Below are 8,147 nucleotides of genomic sequence, written 5' to 3'. Positions count from 1 at the left end.
CAGGTGCTTCATTTGCAAATATTTTCTCCCATTCTGAGGGCTGTATTTTCAGCTTGTTTATGTTTTCCTTTGCTGGGCAAAAGCTTTTAAGTTTCATTAGGTCCCATTTGTTTATTTTTGTTTGTATTTCCATTTCTCTAGGAGGTGGGTCAAAAAGGATCTTGCTGTGATTTATGTCATAGAGTGTTCTGCCTATGTTTTCCTCTAAGAGTTTGATGGTGTCTGGCCTCACATTTAGGTCTTAATCCATTTGGAGTTTATTTTTGTGTATGGTGTTAGGGAGTGTTCTCATTTCATTCTTTTACATGTAGCTGTCCAGTTTTCCCAGCACCACTTATTGAAGAGGCTGTCTTTTCTCCACTGTATGTTCTTGCCTCCTTTATCAAAGATAAGGTGACCATATGTGCATGGGTTTATCTCTGGGCCTTCTATCCTGTTCCATTTAACTATATTTCTGTTTCTGTGCTAGTACCACACTGTCTTGATTACTGTAGCTTTGTAGTGTAGTCTGAAGTCAGGGAGCCTGATTCCTCCAGCTCTGTTTTTCTTTCTCAAGATGGCTTTGGCTATGCAGGTCTTTTGTGTTTCCATACAAATTGTGAAATTTTTTTGTTCTAGTTCTGTGAAAAATGCCAGTGGTAGTTTGATAGGGATTACATTGAATCTGTAGATTGCTTTGGGGAGTAGAGTCATTTTCACAATGTTGATTCTTCCAATCCCAGAACATGGTATATCTCTCCATCTATTTGTATCATCTTTAATTTCTTTCATCAGTGTCTAATAATTTTCTGCATACAGGTCTTTTGTCTCCTTAGGTAGGTTTATTCCTAGATATTTTATTCTTTTTGTTGCAATGGTAAATGGGAGTGTTTTCTTAATTTCACTTTCAGATTTTTCATCATTAGTGTATAGGAGTGCAAGAGATTTCTGAGCACAGTCGATTTTTATTCCAAACATTTTCAGTGTTTGCTTGTCTGTGATACAATATGTATATAAAACAAATCACATAAATATATGATGATATATATGATTTAAATTTTTTAATTCAGAAGAAGATTTCCCAAGGAGGAATCTTCAGTGTGTGAAACCAAGAGAGCCTGGTGATGCCAGGATAGTATTGCACACGCCTACGTATGTACTCACCTAATTTGAACACAACGCCAAAGCTTGAGGGGATGTTTTATCGCATGATCATGGAGAAGCACATCTCTGTATGGGAGTCAAATCAAGCATATTTGGCAAAAGTGAGAAGTTACGGTTTCAGATGGCATAGCTGAATTCAGTTAAAGCAGACATTGATGGGTGCCCACGAAGCCCAAAGCCCCGTGCTCAGTTGTGGGGAGGATACAGAGAGAAGGCAGCTAGCTCGCTTGATGGGATTGCAGGTCGGAAGCGTAAGTCGCGCTGCTCCCAGTCATCAGTCAGCTTCACCTTGCAGACTGTGTGCTCAGCTTCTTCAAGCAGTGAGGGTGGGTTATTGTTATCCCTGTTTTATAAATGTGGGGACTGAGGTACAGAGAGATTTCTCTATTTGTCTGCCTTGAGCATCTCCCTGTGCCAGTGTGATGAACCAAACAGATACACCCTGTCCTCGCGGGAGCTTATAAGTCTAGTGGGAAAATCAGACCTTCCACAAGCAAACCACACAAGTGAGATCACTCCACATCTAAGGAAAAGAACTGGCTTCAGTGAGGGGGGCGTTTCAGGGTGGAGGAGGGAGGGAAGCCTCTGGATCAGATGGTCAAGGAGGTCTTCTCTGAAAATGTGACAACTTTAAAGCTGAGACTCCGAGGGTCAGAATGAGCGAGTCAGAGGAGACAGGGGGAGAGGCTACAGGGGGACGGAAAGCACTGTGGAGGCTTGAGGAATGCTTGCTGGAGCATTTGAGAAACTGAACTCAGGATGCGGAAGGGTAGCTTCGTGGTCAAGACTGGTGTGACTTATGAAATAAGGTTGGCCAGGAATGCTTGCTTGGCAGAGCTTGGATTTTAAAGGAATGTGTATTTGTAAAAAATTATGTCGGGGTCCAGAAGTCTTTCCCCCGCCCCAAATTGCAGTGGGAAGCCGTAAGAGGGGTGTGAGCAGGGAGGGATGTGATCCCACTTGCCTAAGATCCCAGAGCTAAAAATTCCAGGAGCTGGAATCAATCTCCGGCCAACCTGATATCAGAGCCCAGCTCCACGTTCCAACACACTATTTCCCCCGAGACTCGACAATAAGTGAGAACGTGGCAGAAGGTACGTGTGTAACGAGGCACCCATAAAGCATGTGGTGATTCTAAGCAAGAAGAAATAGCATCTGTTTGGGCTTTCATTTAAAAAAGTCCAAGGGAGGAGGTGGCACATGTCTAGAGGCTAGAAGGGCAATTCAGAAAAGGGAAGAGCATGAAAATGGGGCAGAACTGGGGCAGGGGGGAAGCAGGCTCTTTGCGGGGGAAGTGAATAGTCCAAGTCCGCTGAGCATGTGCCACCCGTAGTGGGTGGCCAGGAAATTGCAAAGGTCGGTTGAAAAAAGTCTGAATGGGGCTTTTCACTCTAGTCTGGGACCTTTGCATATAATTCAATAATTAGCAAAGAGTCAGGGGAGGTATCTGAGGAGAATAACATGACCAGAGGTATGTTTTAAAAACATATACTATAATGGAAAAGAATATGAAAAAGAATGTGTATATATGTGTGTGTGTGTGTGTGTATAAAACTGAATCACTTGGCTGTATAGTAGAAAGTAATACAACATTGTAAATCAACTAGACTTTAATAAAATAAATTTTAAAAAGATAAAATAAATTTTAAAAATTAATTATACACACACACACACACACACACACACACACACACCTATATCTAGAGTCTAGAGTCTGGCTCTGGAGTCAGACTGCCTGATCCCATGTTCAGATTACACCACTAACTAGTTCTGTGGCCTCAGACAGTTTTCTTCATCTCTTGGTGTCTCCATTTCCTCATGTGGAAGTGGGGTTAATCATAGCAGTGAAGATTGCTGCCATGTCCTGCCTTCCATCTGCCACACACGGTGGGGTGTTGCTCTAGGACCTTGCTTCAGATGTGATGGCCCACGCTCTGGAACCACTGGCAAGAAAATCTTTAAAGGAGTTTTAGTAGCTGAACTTGTGGGCATTTTTGGAGCATATTTTTTGTTTAAAAAGATGAACACAAGCCAAGATTTTAGGCAAACAATGAGCAAGAAATTTCCCTTCATCTTGGAAGTTTATTACAAATCCATTGAACACTCTGGAATGTACAGAATCAGAGAGCAAAATCAAGAAAAATGACTGAACAGCAAAAATTAGAAATTTGACCATTGATCAAGGTTTGCTGTATTTCACAGTAGCCGGCAAGATTAAAATTCCATAGTGGACATGGATGGATTTTAGAATATTTAAGGTCAAATGTAAATTCTAATTCAGTTAGAGGTTTTATTCTTTGGGCTAACTGTGAAGAAATTGATGGAAAGTTTGTTTATATTATAAATGGAGTTATGTTTATACTACTCAAAGTGGTTCTCAAATAATAATAATAATAGCACCTACTTCACAAGGCTGTTGAACAGAGTAAATTAGATGATCTGTGTAGAGTGTTACCAGGGCGCTTGGCCTGCAATCAGTACTCAATGCCTGTTCGCTACTTCAGAAAAAGGGCTAGTGCAGGAACTCCTGCAAGAGCTAATTAAGGTTCTACTAGAGTGAAAGCAAAGGAAACGTTAAGGGACGGACTGTAGAAACGAATCACCATGTTCGACCAGAAACTCCATGAGAGCAGGTACCACGACCGCTTTGCTTCCTGTCATATCCCCAGCGCCATCCCCAGTATGGCGCCTGGCGTTAAGGAAGCATGCAGTGAATGTGTGTGGATTTGGACTGAACTCACACACGATGTAGGATAAATGCCATGTTCTGCTGTGGATCGGTTATGCTTGTGCGTTGCATATACATATGCTGTTGATGGTACGGATCAGTTTTGATAATATCAAGACAAACATGAACTCAATATAAAAAATAAACTCAGAGATGGAAAAATATTCAACATTATTATTTCAAATGTCTCCCAACTGTGAGAGTTTATGCAGTTCACACAACTCACCAATTTCCCGAAATTTAACCAAGGCCACATCTTGCTTTACCGTTTCAGCAGGCGGGCGATTCGTTTACCAGTGACGCAACTGAGGTTAGCCCAGGCTTTGGCTGACATCCCGGAATAATTTAGGAAAATGTTATTGAAGGTCTCTGCCGCGTGTCCCCTCTGCCTTCCTGACCTCATGTCAAGCCTCCTCTTGTTGGGCCCCCAGCGCCTGGGGGAAGTGGACGAGTTTGTGGGATGGTAGCTGCCCTCACTGCCTCTGTGCTCTCGGCCAAGGACCCACGTGAACCAGAAGCCTCCTTGCGCTGGAGCCTTTCCACTGACGTGGTCCCGGAGGGACGTGTGTGCTCCGACCAGGGATGAGATCGGACAGCTGTACGAGGGCCTGACCGGTGCTGAACCCAGGCTTGAGAGCAGGTGCCCTTGACAGCTAGGAAAGAATTGGTCTGAGAATCCGCCTGACAAAGGGAACTCACAGAAATTAGAGACAGGAAAAAACCTATTAGTCAATTCCCTTGCCAAAGATAAACTGATCCCTAGTGTGTCTTCCTGGTTTCCTGGCCACTCCAGTTATATCTGTGTCGATGTGTTAGGATGAGGGACCATGGGGGTGTGGACAAAAGACTCGGGGCCCCAGGCTGGGTTAGTTCCTGGGATGAATAAAGATCTGTAACCATAAAGGAAAAGTAATGATATGGGGGAAGAATAAGAACAGTTGACTTCTTTTTTAGGACTGGAGATTTGAATAGAGGTAGAAAACTCCATGAAAGATTCTGTGGTTATTGTTTTCTTAACGAAGAGCTGAGTGTTATTTATCCAAAGCAAAGGACTCTTACTCAGAGTTTGCTCATATTTTGCTGGAAAGTAAAGGTGTTGAGTAAATATTTTTGACCTTGCAAGATTATAATTAGAATATGCATTTTGCTTTTGGAATAGGAATGGCAGAGAAACCTCCTGGGATAATGCTCTGATACAATTTATTGAAGAGGGAATTGTATGATGATTAGTTAAAATGTGGATTTAATTGACTGTCTATAGTCACTTAAGAGCGCGGAAGAATTTTGTTGCTAAAGATAAGATCATATTTAGATGCAAGTAGGTAGAGAATGAAATCCGAATTGGTTCTTATTTGCTTAGACCATTTTCCTCATCAGTTTATAAGAAGAAAAAAGGAGATGATTCTCAAAGAAACTGTGCATTAGTCATTTTTCTTGGTCTTAATCACATTCAACTAGATGGCTGATTAATTGAATTGACTTGGATTGTCTGGTATTTTTTCACTACTTCATGTTCTTGGATGTTTTCAAATTACACCCAGTCGTTTTGATGCATATCTCACGTTCAGAATAGCTCAGCTGAACAACATCGTTCCCAGTCAAGCTCAGCCCCTCTCTCATTCACAGTGGAGGTGAAGGACTTACGCAAGAAGTATTCAGAGCCACTTTCTTCCTCTCGTAATATGTTCATTTTCCAAACTCATCATCAGGGTGCTCACGCCCGATGCCGTTTCCTTCTTAGGTTTCAGATCTTTGGCGCTAAGGCTGCCGCTCCTATTCCAGACCCCCGTGAGCCAGGATACCGGCCTGATCCTTCAGCCAGATCAACTCTGAGCAGGAAACGGCAGGCAGGCAGAGGGTGAAGCCATAGCCCCGAATTCATCTGATCCTTAAAAACCTCTTTTCACCAACCCGTTGTCTTGATCACACTTCTGGCTTGTGACCTCATGGTGTTCAGGTCACCTGATGTCAGATCCAGACGGCATCTCGACCCCTGATGTTCAGGCCAAGCCCTCTACCATGCCTGTCACCCTTGTACGCTTCTCACCGTTCCAGTTCCTTATCTGGAGTCCACGGCCTGGGACCGCATACAACTGATACTGCTAAAGAAAGACTGATTCGGGCACTTGTTGTAACGGTACCAGTTGAGGTGTCAGATGATCTCAGTGTTATATTTGGGTTCAGCTCTGAATACAAGAACAATTAGGGATTTATCACCAAGGAGTGGGTTAGGGGGTCGGTGGACGGAACATTCCTATGAGGAGATATCAGGCATAGGGGAGTTCTTGTTAAACTGGCTTAGCAAGGCTCTTGGTGAAGGCAGGCCAAGGTCTTATATAGCAAAGGTGGGGTTGAGAATGTATTCAGTTGTGGGGGGGTGAGGGGTTCTCTCTCAACTGACGTGGCAGGAGTCTTGCTAAAACTGGGCTGTGCGGGCTCCACAAGGCGGGGCGGAGGGCTCAGAAGAGCGTGATTACGCTGTACTGTATATTTGAAAGTTGCCGAGAGAGCAGATCTTAAAAGTCTTCTTCACAGGAAAAAAATTGTTTGTAACTATATCTAGTGATGGACGTTAACTAGACTTACTGTGGTGGTCATTTTGCAATATATACAAACGTCAAATCATTATGTCGTACACCTGAAATGAATATAATGCTATACGTCAAGTATATCTAAATAAAATAAAATTTGATAAATAAAAGAGGAAGTTAGGTTTAAAAAAAATCGTTTGGTCAAGGAGAGAGTGTTTGTCAGTGTGACAAGCAACAGTTTTGTCCAAAAACTTTGTATATAAAATTCAGGTAATTATGGCTCTACTGGTGGCAGGACTGTTTCCATGGACAGACGTTGTGTGCATTTGAACTCTCTCCAGCTTGCCCACCATTCAGACAGAGGGTCATTTTTGCGTTCTCCCTTCCGCCATCCACGTTGGGCTGGGAAATCTGGCCTGAAGGTTTCACTCAAGACGGACCCTGGGATTTGAGAAGAACCTTGGAAGATGGCTCCTTAAGGATGCTCACATCTTTCACACTCACCCTGTGAAGTAGATTTTATCAAATGAAGAAATACATATGACTCACATGTGATATTTTGTTCAGAGGCAAAATTACAAGGGAAGGGAGTTCACGTGTTTATACTCAGAAAAATTGGCTAATTTTTCTTTCAAAACATCTTGTGCCGTTCAATTTTTTTTCTTCTTGAAAGTATCAACTGTTCTTCATTTAGTACCAGGACTTGGAGAGAAGATTGCAGAGTAAATGCAGGTAGGCGTTGCTGAAGAATTTTCTGGTTATGCGTGTTTACAAATGAAGAGTGTAAACAAAGAAATGCATTTGATGGGACTTCCCTGCTGGTCCAGTGGTTAGGACTCCACGCTTCCACTGCAGGGGGCATGGGTTCCATCCCTGGTTGGGGAATGAAGGTCCCACATGCCGTGTGGCATGGCCAAAAAATTTTAAAAAGTAAAAAAGTAAAATAAAAAAGAAATAAAGTGTCTCCTCTAAAAATAAAAAAAAAAAAAAAAAGAAATGCATTTGGTATATTTATTGCCACCCCCCATAGTGCAATTTGTACTGAAGTTGCCCTTGAACAAGCTAGAAAATAAGTAGGATGAATGGGCTGTTTTAGCTCCTTTCCACTGGCTTTTAAAAACACCACCAATATTGAAATATTAGTGTTTGCTTTGCTGGCAGAGTGGACATTCACTGTTCTCCAAATATACAACTCTTCTCTTCTGGCAGCTTGAACCTTCACACTGCAGCCTTCCCTTGTCTCCCCCATTTCCTGCTTGCTCCTTCCTCTAATTACGCTTCCTTTTTTGCAGAGTCTTTTCATGACTCTTTTCTCGTTTCCCTTTATTCCCTTTTGCCTGCATTCCACATTTCTTTTCCACCCACGGCTTCGTTTGGCTACAGGTGCTGAAGACTAATGTTGAGCCTCAAAACTGAATAATAAGCACCATCTCCCCCGAAACAGTTGTACGAATTTTCTGTTGAAAATAGTTAGCAGTCTCCTGGCTTCGGCGCAAGGGAATTTAAAAGATAGGTCGGCAGCTCAACCTCCATCCGCCCCCCACCCAAACCAGAGCTTCCTGGGACGTGTTAGCAAACTGTTCTTCAGCTTTTGACTCATTTTCCCGTATACTAAAGGATTTAGCACGAAGGTGTCCTCGTGCATCCCAGAAAGGAACCTTCTTCTGCTTGTCAGAGTGAAATTCAGACTTCATCCAAACATTAAATCAGGAGAAGGCTGAGCTGGGAATCTGTATGGACAAGCT

The 8,147-nt window shown here is 42.8% G+C and overlaps 1 pseudogene; it reads left to right on the top strand.

Moving 5' to 3' along the window:
• Window positions 1-3,065: 3,065 nt before the first annotated feature.
• LOC137756077 (protein CEBPZOS-like) lies at window positions 3,066-3,307 on the top strand (annotated as a pseudogene).
• The last annotated feature ends 4,840 nt before the right edge of the window (window positions 3,308-8,147 follow it).

The sequence above is a fragment of the Eschrichtius robustus genome, chromosome 21, assembly GCF_028021215.1.
Source record: "Eschrichtius robustus isolate mEscRob2 chromosome 21, mEscRob2.pri, whole genome shotgun sequence".
Taxonomy (NCBI): domain Eukaryota; kingdom Metazoa; phylum Chordata; class Mammalia; order Artiodactyla; family Eschrichtiidae; genus Eschrichtius; species Eschrichtius robustus.
The sequence above is the reverse complement of the archived record's forward strand: the minus strand, read 5'-3'. Positions and strand labels throughout refer to the sequence as shown.